Source organism: Eutrema salsugineum, unplaced genomic scaffold (assembly GCF_000478725.1).
Source record: "Eutrema salsugineum unplaced genomic scaffold, Eutsalg1_0 scaffold_9, whole genome shotgun sequence".
NCBI lineage: Eukaryota > Viridiplantae > Streptophyta > Magnoliopsida > Brassicales > Brassicaceae > Eutrema > Eutrema salsugineum.
In genome coordinates, this window is record NW_006256342.1 from 10,446,503 (window position 1) to 10,462,826 (window position 16,324).

Sequence of the window (16,324 nt, forward strand, 5' to 3'; positions counted from 1 at the left end):
TCTTGGTTAGTTGAAGCTTGTGTGCTGATAGAGAAGATGACTTGGTCGAATAGACAAGATCGGGTCACAAGGGGTTGAACTTGGGACGAGCAGCCTTCTGTGCGGAGTGCATAAGATAGAGGAGTGGTAAAACAGGGGTTTACCGTGGGTAGAGAGCTCGTAACTGCGTTAAATGGGTGGTTTACCACAGCTGCAAAAGTTGGAGTCATGGTGGAGGCTGTTCAAGGGACGATGTTCGGATCGTCTTTCTCATCGTCTTCTATGCATTTCCCTTATTATAGAGGTCATTTGGCATTATGGGCATTAAGTGTTGTATCATGCTGCTCATGAAATTTAATGGATGTTTACACATATTTGACTTGGACCAGAAATTTTATTTTATTAGGATTATTAATTTATCGAATATTAGTTTATAGAAATTTAACTTTAGATATAAGATTATATTACTTGATTTGTGCTCACATTTTATATTGTAATACAGTACTTAGTCTTGTTTTTGCTCTATCCAATTGAATAATAAGCTTTGGCTTGTATGGGTGGAACTCATTGCTATATAAATTAAGATTTTATCTAAAGCATTTAGAATTTAGTGTAACTTGCAAATGTAAACTGTTAACTATATGCTAACTGTAAGCTAACATGGTCATTAATTGGTTGTTTTCTAGGACTAAGAAACTAAATGAATTTAAATATCGAAACAATTAGTCTAGAGGCTTTTATACATCAGTAATATCGATTCTATGATGTTATGATTGCATAAATCTATCAACTAATGCATTGTTTATGTGTTTTATGTATTCCCTTCTTGTTTTGGCACTCATTCTACAATTAATTTGATATGTTAGTAAATATACTCATAGAAAAACTGTGTACTTGCTATCTTCTTAAAAGAATTCTGAACCCTGTAATACAAATCTGTATATAACATGGGATTTTATATTAAAGCCTAAATCATAAATTTCAGAAGCTTCTTACTGAACAGTGTTAGTAATTAACTATGAGAGCTTATGATACTAATTGATGTTGACAAACCAGTTCAAATTGAAGCATACTTAGCATAATAATGAAAAGAGGATTAGTAATTTTCAGTGTTAAACATGGAAGCGAAGAGCATTCGTCTATTATTGGATTCTTAGAGAGAGAAAAAAAAACATGGTAGTCTCACATACACATTTTTCCATTTCCCCCAATCTCCAATATGAAATCATTACAGTAAAGCCTCAGAGGCAATACAAATGATTACAAGTGATTCAGAAGGTCGACGTTATCCCATGAGTTATTCTTTTTTTTTAAGACAACATTTAAATTCATTTCCGAAAAGCTTTTACAGCAGTACATGAGAGAAATCTCTCAAGGATTTCTAAACCCACCAATAAAACTACTCAGACATAATGAACGAAAGCAAAAACATTGTATTAAAAAGCTGAGTAGAAATCGATATGATAGAAGAACAAAGAGGGTTCAAGAGATAGATCTCTATCTCCCTAAACCTAAAAACTAAAAAAATGAAAGACAAAAACTTAAAAACTGCAAAAAGAATAAATTATATGTGTTTCTCTCGTCTAGAGCTCCTAAAAACATGTATTTATAGTGTCCAAGTCGTCACTTAGAATTTCTCCAAATGAGAGAATCATTCTTGGCTTGAAAATGGGCTTCGGGGTCGGACAGACCAATCTCCGTGGTTGGGAAAGTCGGAACCGTGGTGAAGTGGCTGTTGACCGCGGGTAGGAATGCTTACCTACTGGTTTATGGGACATTTTGCTCTTTGCATAACTTTTGATTGAACCGTTGGATTGCCATTCTGTAAAGTGTGCTGGAAAGCTGGTAGTTCCATCTTCAAGGTCTCCAAAATTGATCTGGATCGGACGGTGAGAAAGTCTTCATTTGGGGGAGAACTTCTGACGGTTTGACTCTGAGCTGAAATCTGGTCTTCTATCCATTTTGTTAAGCTTTTACCTAAGTTTGCTGAAAAGAGTGTTGAAACTATAAATACTAGAAAAACATAATAAAAACACTTGAAAAAAAATAAAAAACATAGAAAAAGTATTTCAAAATGATCTGGTCAAAATATGGTGTTATCAAGTCTCCCAGACTTAAACCTTTGTTTGTCCCCAAACAAAGCAAAAGTCTAACCTGGTTAAGTGAAAACAAAAATAGGAAATGCACAAATCTCAGAGACATGAACTCCTAAACTATAACCATAGATCATACATTAATCCACAACTTAATCTAGAAATTCTCACCAAGGCACAAAAGATACTAGTCCACTTTTTCCGTCATGCAAAACTTAAACAATCTAAATCTTAATTTCATTCAACTAGCTCTCTACATTCATTAAGTGCAATAGTGAATTCTCATCAAAGACATCATCCAGGGTAGACAGCGTTTGGCATTTAAGGGCTGTTTAAGTGGTGAAGTTAAAGTGTTTCGGGTTACCTGATAAATCTGGAGGATGCAAGATATTATGCAAAACCGCAAGAGAGATAAACCTGTTGGTGACCGCAATTTTCAGTCACTTCTTCTTGTCAAATGTTGTTGCATAATCCTTCCTCCTTTGTTGTGAACAGCTGTTCCCCCAGACTTAGATCTTTTCCGGAAATCAGAAAAATGATCTCCAAAACTCCATACAATCGAACAGCTGTTCCCTCAAGGATAAAATTGATCCTCTTAGACTCTCTAATGTTTTATTTCCTTTCCTTTCTCATTTTTTCTTTTTTTTCAGATTTTTTTTTTTAAAAGGGAAAATAACCTTTTAGAGAAGGAGAGTCTAAGGGACGAAAATATACCAATGTTAGGCGATTTTTCTGAGGACAAACTGAGTTTTCTCCTTTGTTGAATCCTTCTGGTAAAGTTTCCGGCAAAATTGCAGTTTTTCGTCTTAGTGACTGAAAACTATGTCGTTCCTCTTTCTCTCCGACGTTTTTGCACATATCTGCATATAAGACAATGGAAACAAGAGTGCATGTGGTTTGAAAGAGGCTTGATTAAGGTGGGGAACTAGCTAAAGATGAACTAGCCATTCAGGATCAACAGAGAGTGGTAAAAGGGTAAAGGAGACTTGAATGTATGATTTGTTTCCCTGGTCTAATGCTTTAATGAGAAAAATTAAATCCATGTTAAGTCTAGAGCTACTCTACATGAGCACGATATGCAATTGAAGTACGTAGGGTTCAAACCACAGAGACTCGAGATTCGCACAATAAAAAATATAGGCTAAACTTACGCTAAGTAAAAACAATGAAATTAACTGCAACAATGTAATCAGAAATGGTTGTAAAATCAATGAGAAATGATAGGCTTAGGGTGTTTCTCAGAGAATCAGAGAATGCAGATAAGTCAATCAGTCAAGATTCAGATTTAGCGTGGTTCTTGAACTCAAATCACCAATATTTATAATTAACCAACTTTCGTTGCGAGAATCATCTAAGTCTAACTCCCAGAATTCCAAATTTCTTTGCAAATCCTAAAGACTAAACAAGCTTTAAGTGCAGATTTGATTTGTTCACAAAATAACTAAACCAAATTTCTTTGCATATAGTTATTTTGCTCACCCTAGGTTGTATCAGATTATCAATCACACTTTCGTGTCAAATCGATTAACCTAAGATCTAAGTTTCCGGTGATCAATCCAGAATTAGCTTTAAGAACAACCTATGGTGAAGAACTAATCAGATTATGAATCCTAACAAACCAGTTAATCTAGCATTCAAAGTGATCACTTATGAGAACCTAAACCTAACAAACAAAGTATTCAGAAATTGAGAATGAAACAATGAACATGATTGAATAGATTGCAGAAAAGAATAATAAGATTAAGTAATGGGGTTCTTCATCTTCTCTCAAACAAAAGAGTCTCAGACTTGTCTCCCCAAAAGCTATCTTAAAGTATCATAGATAAAAATCAAAGTTAATCCAAAACAGGTGGCTAGAAAACCTAATTAAAAGTTAAAAACATGAGTGGGGTCTTCTTGCAAATATTGGAAACTTCTGGGTCAAAATACAGAAATCTTCAAAAACTTGTAAAAAGTCGAGATTTCCTTTTTCACATACATGGTGTCGAGCGACACCGATGGTAGTGTCGAGCGTCACTGATGGTAGTGTCGAGCAATATCGATGGCAGTGTCAGGAGACACCAATGGTAGTGTCGAGCGACACCAGGGCAATAATTCGTGTTTCACCACAATTGATCCTTGCTTGGCTTCAAAGTACTCCAAAATCTCCAATTATGCTCCATACGCACCTAGACCTGTAAAGACTCCAAAAAAATACTAGAAAAACTCTATAAATAAAACCTATATCATGGTCAAAAACCCTAAAAACCATGATATATCATCTGTCAGTTGTGAACCTTCTAGGGTTTCACTCTAAACGCAAAAAAAAGAAAAAAAACAATACGACAGGCTCTTGAAAATAAAGAAAGAAAGATAATTCGCTTATTCTAAGATAAATGTTTAGAAATAACTAACTAAAAAGGCTAAAAGGAAAATCCTGTAAAACAAACAAAGAAACTCGTTAGAAATTCAAAGTGAAACACTCACCTTTCTTCAAGAAGGGATCTAGGTGGGTCCTTTAAGTTAGAGATATTATGAAGACATAAGTTGCCTTATTTGGTGTGATGTAGGGCCAATGTGGAATGTGGAGTGTCTTGTGATATACTCATATTTTACCATATTTTAGCATTGACATCATATAGATTTTAGGTTAGTTTCATAAGAATTGCATAGTTTTTTTTTTGTTCATTTTGAGTTTAGATAGGGTTTTGCATTAGATCCTATGGGTCTTGTATGTTTTGGAGTGTTTTCTAGGTGCTTTGGAGGCACATGAGAGCAAAGGAGGTGAGATGATAACACTATATTTTGAGCACTTTTATGGATCATTTTAATATCTTATCCAGGTGTTTTAATTCTGTTTTCAATGGTTTTTAAGTGATTTCTATGTTTTAGAGTTTTAAAAGACTTTTTAGGAAACTTGGACTAAAGATGTGCAATTTGGAACAAACAAACAATTTTGGATAAATTCAGGCTGTCATAAATATGGCAAGCAATGAAGATCTTCTCACCGTCTGGTCATCTCTAAAAATTTGAGCTTTCAAATTCAATTGGTTTGGATACAATCCAACAGTTAGATCTTCAGATATTCTTGATACACTAAAGACAGATGACCCAGTCCTGAAGCAGAGCTGAGGCCGTGACCGCGGCCAGACAATGATTCGCCACATCCATCATTTTCTGGCCGCAGCCAGATATATTTGTTGTCCCGAGAGACCTAATTCAAGCCCAAGTGAAGCCTGTCACTTATTCTTCAAACCCTAGACGTTCCCGACAAATTAGATGGCTATATATATACTCGTTTTAGGTCATTCTAATGACCAAGACATGGATAGAGATCAGGGAAAAGAGCTGCACACCTTCAGAGTTACCTTCTTTGGGAGTAGAAGGAGTCACTGAAAGGAGTCATCATCAATCTCCACCTTCATCCGCGTTCTTCGTTCTTTACCTTTCTCTTATTTAATTTCCAACAAACTAGAATACTTTTATGATGTTCTTATACACTATATTTGAGTAGTCTTTTGTTGGGTTTTAAGGAAATTTTCAAATTGAATTTATGGATTGATTACTCGTTTGTTATATTAGGGTTTATCTTTAGAGTTCTTCGTCCAAATTTGTGTTTCGTGTATGTAGCTTGGATCAACCATCTAGCTACTGCGATTAGGTTGGTTTACTCACTGAAAGTATTGTCAAATCAACTAGCCTTATTTAAAATTATCTTAGACGGCGAGAGTCAATCTTAAGCATTTTGTGAAATTATCGAACTAATTTATCTAGACACTTAGAGAACGAATAAGAGTTTAGTAAATCTGAGTGGATGGATTTGTGATTAATATTACGTAAGTAGGTTAGTCTTGTTTTGATTTCAAGAACATATTATAGAAAACTCTATGTTTAATTATTGATAACACCTCATTTTGACCATTTTTATGGATCACTTTCAATATCTTATGCAGCTGTTTTTACTCAGTTTTAAAGGTTTTATATGTTTTTTCCATGTTATGGAGTTTTAAAAGGCTTCTCCGGAAACTTGGGACTTTGGAGTGCATTTTGGAGCAAAAGTACATTTTTGGATAATTTCAGGCTGTCAGAAGTTTGGCAACTAAATAAGACCTTCTCACCGTGTGATCATCCCCAAATTTGGAGACATTATATAGGAGACAACCATCTTTCCAACACACTTGGAATCAAAGCAATCCAACGGTTAGATCTCGAGATATCATCAATGCACCGAAGGTCGATCGACACAAGCCCAATCAAGCACAAGTGCTTTCACCCGCGGCCAGCCTTCTTCCCACTGCGGCTCAGGAGGTTTCACCCCCGGTGGACCTATGTCCGAACCTCATGAGGCGGCCCAAGACACTTCCTGCACCCATTTTACAAGTCCTAGATGCCCAAGACTTGGAAAAACACTATAAATACTCGTTTTTAGGTCTTTTGTAAGGGAGCCTCTTTCTTCTCTTTGAGAGAGAACTCCTTTGTAGTTTTAGGTTTTATTTTTATGCATTTGTTGAAGCTCTCCATTGCCATACTGTCTTCAATAAGAGAAGTTTTTTCTGTAAATTTGTTTCTTTTATTTTTCTTCTTCTTAGTTCTAAACCGATGATGATGTCTGCCTCAGCCATGCCTGATTAGTCACCTAGTTGGGTGAAAGGGTAATCCAAAGGGATCCCATGTTCGAATGACATCTAGGTTTTTAGGAAAAAAAGATTTTGATTTTTAACATGATTCTCCCATTCATCCAATTCTCAAAGCGGTAATTTAAGATTGATCACCCAGAATCCGATCCTAGGTTTAATCCGAGCCACGAAAGTGTTGTATAAGGGTTGCCTGAACCGGATCTTATGGATGTCCCCGTCGTAGGAGACGAAAGCTACCTACGGAGGATACGTGATCTTGTTCTGGTATGAGAGCGAGAGTTAATTGCCATGAACAAGTGATTAGATGATTAGGGTGACGAGAGTTGGCTAATCTTACATGTGTCTATCCTAGTTTCAGAGTCATAGAAAATCATTGCCTAAATTCCTTGTGTTTTAGAACATGAACCCTAAAGATGAACCTTGAACCCAGCGCTTTTTCCTTACTGTTTTTCAACTGATTTTTACATAAAGCTCTTTTTAATTCTCTGCATAATTAGATTTAGCGACAAACCAAAACCCTTTTTTATTAGATTAGGTTTACGATTGTTTTTAGCATCAGTTAGAAGTCCTCAACACACAGATTTATGTGGATTCGACCCCTAAGTACTACTGTGTTTGTTGTGCACTTGCAGCTTGTCTAGGGTAAAACTTGTGTTGTCTACTGCACTCACATCAAGTTTTTGGTGCCGTTGCCGGGGATCTGTCGCTGTTGACTTGACTTCTTAATCTAATTTCAATCATAAACCTCAAGATTTTCGAGTTCTGCTGGAGATTTCCTAACTCCTCTTTTTATCTTTGCTTTCTTTGCTCACATGTGCATGAAAACTAAGAGAGATCCTGACAAAATTGTATTGCCCTTAGACGAGATTGACAAACACAAAAGAGCACTTAGGAAACTCAGACGAAGAAAGCTCAAGATGGCCAATCTTAATGCCCATCAGGAAAATCTTTTCAACCGTGATCAGGAGGATCACATTGGAGATGATGACCGTGATTCAGTTCATGGTGATGATATCGATGCTGCTCATGAAGATGGACAGCCACAAATCGATGAAGAGGGAAACCGAGTTCCTCAAAATCCTGCTCAAGCCGCTGAGACAAGACCAGGCCGATGTTGAAGGAAGAAGGAATGATGAAAACATTGTTCCACCAGTTGTTAGAGAAGCCAATCGACCAATACAGCTTGCCAATCCTGCGAGAAGACAGCCTCGGAACAGACTCATTGCCAATTTTGATGCACCTCACCAACACTTTCAAAATCGATCAGCTATTCAAATCCCTGTTCCAAGAGATAATCATGAGTTAAAACCTCAGATAGTCTCTTTGGTGAAACAGAACCAATTCCATGGAATCTCTACTGAGCATCTAATGGATCACATTGATCTTTTTGAAGAAATTTCTGGAATGGTGAGAACAACTCCAGAAACTGTGGACTATGTGAAGTGTAAGTTGTTTCCTTTCTCTCTAAGTGATAAAGCTTTTAGATGGTTGAAATCTATGCCATCTGGTTCTATTACTTCATGGGAAGAATGCAAGTCAGCTTTCCTGAACCACTTCTACACCAAGTCAAGATCGAACCAGCTGAGAAACAAGATACAAAGTTTCCAACAAGGCCCAATAGAATCATTCTATGAAGCCTGGGAGCGATTCAAGGAGTATGAGAGAGACTGCCCTCATCATGGTTTCTCTGGAGCAAACCTGCTAAGCACCTTCTACAGAGGACTTCAGCAGAAGTATCAACTTTCTCTTGACACTGCCAGCAATGGAGATTTCAGTTCAAAAACCATACCACAAGGGAAGGCACTCATCGAAAATCTGGCTGTAGCTAACTACAGCAACAACCCTGAGTATGACAGATCAAAGAAGACTATCACTAGTCATGAATCAAGGGAGATTGCTGAGCTAAAAGGCATGGTAATTCAACTTCTTAAGTCTCAAAACAATAATATACATGCTTGTGATATTGCTGTAGGAAATGAGGAAGATGGAAGATATGAAGAAGATGGCATGTACCAAGAGGAAGAAATCAATTTTATGGGAGCTCAGGCATATCATAATCGATTTAGTCCAGCTTTCAACAACAACTTTAGGAACTCTGGTGCCAACTTCAAAAATATCTCATACAGAAATCAAGGAGCCGAAAATCAGCCCTATCCACAGAAAAATGAGTTTTCAAAAAACGTTTCAAGGTGGAAACTATGGAGGAGGGAACTTCCAACAAAGACCAGCATTCAACCCTCAACAAGCACAGACCAGCTCATTAGAAGCAACCCTTTCCCAGCTAAGTAATCAGGTAAAATCGCTTGAACAAACTATGATGCAAACTACTCAAGGCAATGAGAAGTCATTCAGGGAAATGGGGGTGAAGATCGACTGTATCTACACTGATTTGAATGGGAAGTTCGAATCTCTTGCGACCCATGTCAAGAAGTTGGAACATCAGATAGGTCAAACTACAGATTCAATGAAGAGACAACCAGGAGTTTTACCAGGAAGAGTAGAAGATAACCCAAAGAAGTTCTGCAATGCTATGACAGCAGTTTTGGAGGGAGAACCTGTCGCAGACTCTAAGGGGAGATTGACACCTGAACCTCTCATAAAGGACTCTGAAACCGAGGATAAGAGAAGCCGAGTCATTTCAGTTAAGGTACCCAAGCGCTTGCCTGACCAAAGACTCAAAAAGTCTAAGGATCCAGGGCGTTTCTCATTCACCTGTTCAATCTTTGGAATTGAATTTTCAGATTGTTTATGTGATTCTGGTGCTAATGTGAATGTCATGTCAAAATCAGTTGCAGAGAAACTTGGTATAGGTACATTTGTCCCATCTCTAGTAAGGATAATCTTTGGTGATTCATCTCAAAAGAGAACAGAAGGAATGATCCAGGATTTGCCACTAATCATTGGAAACAAAACGATTCCAGCCGATTTTCAAGTTTTAGAGATGGACAAAGACAAAGACAGACCTTTGATATTTGGTCGCCCATTCTTAGCCACTGTAGGTGCTGTTATTGACAATGCAAATCGCTGTTTAGTTTTCTTAAATGTGGACAGGAGAAAGTTCTATAAGACCACACCAGACCCAGCTCCAAATCAAAAAGACAAGGACAAGGAGAAGGTGTTGGAGGACAAGAAGGAACTAAAAGCAATTGCATCTAGGCAATTTGAGAATATCAAGATAGTGGTGCCACCAGACATCAGCAAGGAGAAAGAGAAAAATCTTGAAGGAATTGTTGAGAAGACAAAATATGTCCTCAAGGATGCAAAAATATTTAAGAGATGAAAAGAGATTGTGATTCAAGATGAAGGAAATCCAAAGTTCAGGCTAAGAAGGACCACAAGGACTCTTAATTCAAGGGATTCTGTCTCTTCTTCTCAATCTTAATCCTGCCAAGAGTCTAGCTAAAAGACTTTAAACAAAAGCGCTTAATGGGAGGCAACCCATTTGAAAATACAAAAAGAAAGAGTGAAAAAGCAGGAAACGGGAGAAACCGGGAACTCCCGGAGGCATTTACCGCGGCCGCGATCAATCCACCCGCGGCTGACCCATCATTTACTGCGGCTGACCCATCATTTACTGCGGCCCGACTCGAATTTACCGCGGGCGCGCGCACCTGGCCCGCGGCCGGCCTTGGTTTGGTCACCACGAGAGTTTTCCCTGTTTCCTGTAAACCGGAACTTCAATTTCCCGTTTTATTTTGGGATTTAACCGGGAAGTTTCCGAAGCATAATTTCAGTGTTAAACACGCCAGGTAAGTCTTCTAAACATTTAAAAATAAAATTTTTCTTAGGAAAAACACCTTTTTAAAAGAAAAAGAGAATTTAAAAAATTAAAAAGATCTTTTCTCTTCATCTTCTCCAACAAGCTTGGAGATCTAGAGAAAAATACAGATTTCAAACTTGACAAATCTTTTCCAAATTTTCGAACATATCTCACATTTTTTCAAAGGAGATTTCAAATATATCATCACATAACACTTTCATCAAGGTATGAGCTCAAATTTCTCACTTTTTCTTAAGAACTCAGATTTAGGTTTTTTTTATAATGAGTAGAAATTCACCTTTGGACTTAAGGCTAGACTACTGGGTAGTTTAATTACATGATTAAAAACTTAGACCATAGAGATTTGAAATTTTCGAAAATCTGAGATTTGAACTTTGAGCAAATCAAATTTGGAGATCTGTTTGGTTCAGCTTTGCAAATCTGGATTGTTTGGTTCTTGTTGCTAGAAAACTAGATTAGATTACATGTGAGTGAGCATAAACAGCATCCTGATTCAGAAATCTCATGTGTTGAACATCAGTATATCGAACTTGACCAGAAATTCTCAGTTTTTGTAATGTTTGATGCAATTACAGCTTGTTTGTCATGATAATGTGTTTGTGATATCTCTATAAACACCTTGTTCATATAAATCGATACCAAAGCAGCTTGATTTATCCCTTGTCTCGAGAATCTCATTTTTGCAGGTCATGGATCTCTCTCAAGTTCGACTGATTCGAACCAAGAAGAGCCCTCATGCGAAAAAGCCCCATTCGCAGGAGACATATGATGCATTGAAAGAGACACAACTGAGTGAAGATGAGCCTGTATCCACCTTCATTACCGCGAAAAAAAAAATCTTTTCAGGAAAGATTGAGCAGACCTCCACTCAGCTATCTTTCCCAAGAAGAGTCAAATCTTCCTATAAGCCGAAAGTGAAGTTTGTTGGTAAAGCCATAGACCCAGACATCGATTACTTGGCACAGCTTGAGAAGCTGAAGATCAAGCCAACTCCAGCAATTGACTAGTCAACTCTTGAGATGCTTGGAATCAGAGAAGATGTGATATGGTACCTTGATAGGAAGGGAATGAGATCATTCATGGAGCAGAACTTTCAGACCTATGAGAACCACACCAAGGAGTTCCTTGCATCAGCAACTTTGAGCTACAAGAAGAGAGCTACTCCTAGAGCTCTAGATGGCACACTCTCCTTCTCTATTGGAGGTCATCCTTACTCTCTTACCATCTTAGAGATATGTGATGCTTTGAAGTTGCCTTATTGTGATGAGATTGCATTGGAGAAGGATCCAGATGAAGATCTTTGGAAGCTGATGGGTTATGGAGTTTATGACAAAGGAAGGTCTAAGGCATCATTACTCTCTCATCCTGCTGTCCGCTATGTTCATAAGTTACTAGCACACACTGTGTTTTCGCGAGTCAATCAAGCGAATGTCCTTAAGCCAGAGTTGGTGACACTACAGCTACCATTCGCAGATCACCCCAGGTTTTCTTGCTTTGCTTGTATCATTGCAAGGAACCTAGTGAAGGTTAAGCATGAGATGCTTACATCTGATTGTCAGGACTACTCACCAGCTTTTGGGAGTATCATCACTTCGCTTATGATAGCAGCAGGAGTTTATTTTTCAGCTGAGACACCTCTTAGAGAGGATTGGTTTGATCTTTCTCAGTTCTCTAGAGACAGGACTATCACCAGGGCCAAGATGGACCCAATTGGATTTTCTTACAAGTTCTCCACCAGTTCCAGCGAGTACAGGGTACTACTACCATCGGATTTAATGCCCCGTCTTTGAGATGGTTCAGACCCATGATGGAAACCAGAGACTAGCGACTTCCTACCATCTTTGCCACTCTTACCTCTGACCATGAAGCAATTTCTGGCTGCAAAAGCCAAGAGAGAGGTAGCTGCAAACAGCAGGAGACTACAGTCTGCACCATCCTCATTCAGAGCCAGTTCTTCTCATTTCAGAGCATCCACTAGGAGTGATGCAGACTTTGCAGATTTGAAGAAGAAGCTTTACCACCAAGAGAAGATTAACAGGTGCATGAAGAGACTACTTAAGATCCGCCGGTCTGATGACTCCTCATCTACAGAGACAGATGACAGCCATGAGACATAGGCACCTATCCATCACCACATCATGCCCACGGTTCTATCACCATTTTTTTTTTCTTTTATTTTAGACTCTTTTGCTTTTATTTCACCATCTTCTCACCAACTTTTTCACACTGGTGACAGTGTGATTTAAGTCTGGGGGAGGATGTCTATCCGTACTAATCTATTTTTCTTTGTTTCTTATCTTTTTCTGATATTTTTAAATTTTTCTATGCTTATTAAAAGACCTTGAGTATTTTTCAGAAATGTTTGACACAAAACTATGATGAGTAAGACCCATGTGCTTCTAGACTTTTCATGCTAGTTTCTTTTTAATTAGTACTAGACTAGAAGGTAGCTAGAGTACTTGCACTACGAACTCCCACCAGAGGATTTCTATTCATGGAGACTTGTCCTGACAGGATAGACTAGCTCATTTTACTTGAACATAATCTTGACATCTAATTTTCTCATCATTAGTTTTAGCAGGCATCGTGATACACATCTAGGACATCTTTACATCATTATTACCACTTTTTGTTGTCCTAGATGGTCAGTTCATCTTTAGCTGGTACCACACCCTTTACCCAGAACCATTATTTCAAACTTCATGCATTCTCTCTTTAGCACTTTTGGCAGATATGTGCAAAAACGCCGGAGAGGGAGGAACAACATGGTTTTCAGTCACTCAAGAGAATGACTGAAGAAATTTGGGAAAGAGGGGTATCAACAATCCTATCAAAGCTCGATGGTGCCTCAAAAAGCTTGAATTTAAAGGTAAATTTCGTGCTTCTTAAGACTCTCAATCCAAAGGGCGGTTTTTCCCTTTTCTAAAAAAATGAAAAAATAGAAAACTAATGAAAGGGAAGGAAACTAAAAGCCTAAAGAATCTAAAGTAGCCGAAATTATTTGAAGCAAAGGCTGCAAGTATTCAATTGTGAGCATTGGTTTTAAAACCTGGACAAAAATATAAGTCTGGGGGAGTTATGAGGAGAACCTGAAGAAAGGAGATCAAGAATCTTAAAGCAAGAAGAATGTGACTGGAAACTGTGGATATCAACAGCTCCACCCTCTCTTGCTGTTTTGCATAATGTATTGTCTCTCCAGAAAAGGTAACCCTAAACACTAAAAGCCTCACCTTCTACAGCTATTTTGAATACCTAGCCTTGATTGCTTTGCTAAAATCCTTTTGATGAGAACCACTGGAACATATAAATGAATGTTAAGAGCTAGTTGACTTGAAGATAGGTTTAAGTGTGTAGATTTTCGCATGACGGATCAACGGACTAGTTATACTTGTGCTTTGGTTTCTAGACTATCATTGATTTGAGCATAATGACTAACTCTAGTTTAGAAGCATGTTCTCTGAGATTTTGTTAGTTCCTGCGATTTTCAAACCTCTTTTCCAGGTTAAGTTCTTTGGTTTTGTTTGAGGACAAACAAAAGTTTAAGTCAAGGGGGAGTTGATATCACCTGATTTTGACCATTTTTATAGATCATTTTCAATATCTTATGCAGATGTTTTTACTCAGTTTTACAGGTTTTATAAGTGTTTTTCATGTTTTGGAGTTTTAAAAGGCTTTTCAGGAAACTTGGGACTTTTGAGAGCATTTTAGAGCAAAAGTACATTTTTGGATAAATTCAGACCGCCAGAATTTTGGCAACCAAATAAGACCTTCTCACTGTCCGATCATCCCCAAATTTGTAGACATTATAGAAGAGACAACCAGCTTTCCAACACACTTAGAATCAAAGCAATCCAACGGTTAGATCTCAAGATATCATCAATGCACTGAAAGTCGATCAACACAAGTCCAGTCAAGCACAAGTGCTTTCACCCGCGGCCAGCCTTCTTCCCACCGCGGCTCAGGAGATTTCACCCCCGGTGGACCTATGTCCGAACCTCAGGAGCCTAACTAAGGCCCAAGACACTTCTTGCACCCATTTTACAAGCCCTAGACGCCAAACACTTGGAGAAACACTATAAATACTCATTTTTAGGTCTTTTGTAAGGGAGCCTCTTCCTTCTCTTTGAGAGAGAGCTCATTTGTAGTTTTAGGTTTTTATTTTTATGCATTTGTAGAAGCTCTCCTTCTCCACACTGTCTTCAATAAGAGAAGTTTTTCTGCAACTTTCTTTCTTTTACTTTTCTTCTTCTTAGTTCTAAACCGATGATGATGTCTACCTCAGCAATGTCTGAGTAGTCACCTAGTTGGGTGAAAGGGTAATCCAAAGGGATCCCATGTTCGAATGACATCTACGTTTTTAGGAAAAAAGGATTTTGATTTTTAACATGATTCTCCCTCCCATTCATCCAATTCTCAAAGCAGTAATTCTGGATTGATCACCTAGAATCCGATCCTATGTTTAATCCGAGCCACGAGAGTGTTGTATCTGGGTTGCCTGAACCGGATCTTATGGACGTCCCCATCGTAGGAGACGAAAGCTACCTACGGAGGATACGTAAGCAGAGATGGATTCCGATCTACAAAGCATGATCTTGTTCTGGCATGAGAGTGAGAGTTAATTGCCATGAACAAGTGATTAGATGATTAGGGTGACGAGAGTTGGCTAATCTTACATGTGTCTATCCTAGTTTCAGAGTCATAGAAAATCCTTGCCTAAATTCCTTGTGTTTTAGAACATGAACCCTAAAGATGAACCTTGAACCTAGCGCTTTTTCCTTACTGTTTTTCAACCGATTTTTACTTAAAGCTCTTTTTAAATCTCTGCATAATTAAATTTAGTGACAAACCAAAACCATTTTTTATTAGATTATGTTTACGATTGTTTTTAGCATCGGTTAGAAGTCCTCAATACACAGATCTCTGTGGATTCGACCCCTAAGTACTACTGCGTTTGTTGTACACTTGCAGCTTGTCTAGGGTAAAACTTGTGTTGCCCACTGCACTCACATCAATTATCTTGCTAGCTAGTCTATGATTCCCGACGAATTCAATAACACCCAACACTTTCTCGCACTGATTTGATCTTATTATTTACTCATTTCAAGTTTATAAGTTGTTATTTTTGTCACTATTCACAACCCTCAAACAAACACTCATATTTTCATCTTATCTCAATTCTCATCTCAAATAAAGTTGTAGTGCACTTACTTGGTCTTCAGTGGATCGATCCCTACGTACTACAATGTACATCTCTGCACTTGCAGAAAACTAGGATTTAAACCTCAGCAAATCATGAGACCATTGAAGAAAGTGCTGAAAAAGATGACGAAAGAAGGAGAAGTGGTTCAAAAGATTTTCTCGGCCAAAATGCGCTGTCTGGTCGGCATTTCTCGGCAAATTTCTTGCCACGGCTCATATTTATCTGCCAAAATCCTTACCGCGGTACATGAGTTCTCGGACAAGTTCTAACCATGCTGATGCACCTCAAAGATTGATCAAGACAGAAGGTTTCCATTCTGAACTGGTCTTTGAAGTATTCACCAAGACTGTAGAGGATCAAGTTAACTTTCCAATGAAAGTGGAATCAGATGATTCGGTGCAGTGGTCAGAAATTTACATCCATTTGAACGTTAACCTGTCTTGCAGCCAAAATATGGATCAAACCCAGTCAGGCGAAGGCCTTTCTCTCTCCGGAAGCCTTGAAGCACTTCAAAAACGTTGTAGGCCATTGTGTTACCTGTCTGGTGGATCTGGAATCATAGAATCCAGATCACAGGCTCGAAAGTTACACCGTTTCAAGTGCATACATGTTAATCCCAGATCAGCTCATTGCCCTGATGTGATCTTGCTCAAGT

General features: G+C 38.2%; 1 non-coding gene across 1 annotated transcript; it reads right to left on the bottom strand.

Moving 5' to 3' along the window:
* Nucleotides 1-8,267: 8,267 nt before the first annotated feature.
* On the bottom strand, nucleotides 8,268-8,373 carry LOC112087290. The gene has a single exon (XR_002900008.1). It is a non-coding gene; the product is annotated as a small nucleolar RNA R71 (small nucleolar RNA).
* Nucleotides 8,374-16,324: the final 7,951 nt, after the last annotated feature.